Source organism: Cibotium barometz, chromosome 2 (genome assembly GCF_041138505.1).
Source record: "Cibotium barometz isolate CiBa-2024 chromosome 2, ASM4113850v1, whole genome shotgun sequence".
Taxonomy (NCBI): domain Eukaryota; kingdom Viridiplantae; phylum Streptophyta; class Polypodiopsida; order Cyatheales; family Cibotiaceae; genus Cibotium; species Cibotium barometz.
The window spans coordinates 42,000,428-42,002,905 of NC_141047.1; positions in this window are offsets into that span (position 1 = coordinate 42,000,428).

The following is a 2,478-nucleotide window of genomic DNA, read 5'->3' on the forward strand; positions in this document are numbered from 1 at the left end:
AACCAAAGCACCCCATGTCCAAGAGCATGAGTAAAGGAATGGTAGCCAAAGCTCAAAGTAATAAAAATAATTAGAATAAGCAGTGATGAGAGATCATCAAAAAAAGAAAGTTCTTCATATGAGGATAAAGAAGACATGGACACAAAAACAGAGACACATCAAATGAAAGAGGAATCACCAACATAAAAATAGGAGGGTGGAGGATCAAGCAGAAATGAGGATATATGGGAGCAGTTCGAAAAGCTCAAACTCACCACATTACTCTACTTGTAAGAGTAAGGGGCTCTTAAGGGGAAAAAAACAAACCAAGGGGAAAGTGGAATCACCAACATAAAAATAGGAGCGTGGAGGATCAAAGAAAAGATGAAGTATGGGAGCAATTCAAAAAGCTCAAGCTCACACCATTACTCTTGGGGAATTAATCAAAATAGCTCCAAGTTTTTTAGACTACGAGAGCAAGGGGCTCTCAAGGGAAAAGAAAAAAAAATCGCTCCAAGTTGTTTAGAGTACGCGAGCAAAGGGATCTCAAGGGAAAAGAAACCAAACTAAGGGGAAATAAGAAAACTTGAGAGGAAGAGAAGGCATTAACAATGAAAGAATGGGAGCTATCAAGTGGTCCCAAATTTTTTTGGCAGGACAACATTACACACCCATACAAGATGATGTAACCACAACAATTAAGGTGAGATGTAGCGGAAAAGAGGTGGCATACGTCATAATATATAGAGGAGCTAGGATAAACATCATCAATGAGAAAACCCACAAGTTGCTAAAACTAAGGAAAATGAAGAAAGCATTGTTCAAAATTAGAATGTTGGTCTTAAAACGGTGGAACCCTTGGGTATTGTAGAAGAAGTAGGAGTAAGCATCGAAGGCATAAAGTTCAACATAACCTTCATAGTATTAGATGTGGGTTACCCCCGATGCTACAAGGAAGGCCATGGGTTAGAACAGTAAAAGTACTGTATGACTAGGATAAGAATCAACTAATATTACAATCGTTCAAAACTTCTACTAAATTATAGCATAGAAGTCAGGACACCAATGTTCGAGAAAAAGAAAAGAGACAAGAGATGACATTGAAGAAAAGCTAATGGCACAATAGAAATTTACCCCATCGGGGAAATTGATCTATATGCATGGTAGCAACAGACTTAAGGCAGCAAAATGTACCTTGAGAGATTTTAGGAGTTAGTTGAAGGGGAAAGGGAAGTAAAGAAGATGACCAAGAAGGAAGTCTAAGAACAAAAATCATGGGCAGCACCAATTGACCAAGAAACTCAAAAACTAAATTTAGGTTTTGAGGACAAGCCAAAAACTATGATCATGAACAAAGCCTTGCCATAAGATTTTGAGGAGGAGATGATAGCTTTGTTTCATGAGTTCAAAGATATCTTTGGTCAGGGATGATTTTTGGTGAAGGAGAATGAAGCTAGCTATGGAGCTTCTCTACATTGTGCAAGATGGATTAATGAGAGCAATCAGGGTTTGTGTGTGAGATCGATTAATCATTGCAATTATGTGTGTCTCTTCTGGTCTCATCTATTCTCTTTTCAGGGAATACACATACCTCAAGGGTGACCAAGAGGTTTGTTAACACCACATTTTTCCTTAAAGTTGGATGCTAGAATGGTGAGAATGCAACACTACCGAATGAATCCTAACTATGCTAAGAGGGTGAAGGAAGAGATAGATAATCTCCTCAAATAAGGGTTTGTTTTAGAAGTGGTCTAGTAGTGAATGTTTATGTCTGTAGTTGTAGTGCCCAAGAAAAATGGAAAACTTAGGGTATGTATGGACTATAGGAAATTGAATGCCCAAATAGTTAAGGATTCATTTCCTTTACCATTCACTCTGATACTATGCTAGATGAGGTAGCTGGGCACAAAATGTAGAGTTTCATGGATGGATAAAGTGGATATAATCAATTGTCATAGCTCTAGAAGATCGAGAGAAAACCATATTCATCACTAAATGGGGAGCATGTATGTACGAGTGATGCCATTTGGCTAATTCCCTAACGAGATGAGACTACACCAAGTAGAATTTACCTCAACTACTCCATCATGTGGTTTATATGTACTAAGGTTTGGTTCGGAGGTAGCAGCTGAGGGAGGGGGGCGAACCTCTGAGGTAGCTACCTACGCGGTCAAAGGAGGCTGCTATCTGGCCGGGTTGGTGAGGCTTGGTTAGGATTCTCACTTCTTGGGACTTGGGATCCTTCCATTGATTCGAAGTCAGACGAAGTATCATTGGACCCTATTGTGCAGGTCCTTATACAATGCTAAATTGGGTTGCGGCCAAAGGTCAAGAGCCTAGTGTAGGCTGGTACGTACCTAGCTCAATAGATGCGCTATCGTCTAAATAGACCTCTAATACACATCCAGACCATAAATTCATGTGACTTAAGGCTGGTCAGGAGCAAAGGAATTGAATGGCTAATTTTTTATTATTTTTGCTAATTTTTAAAATTATTTT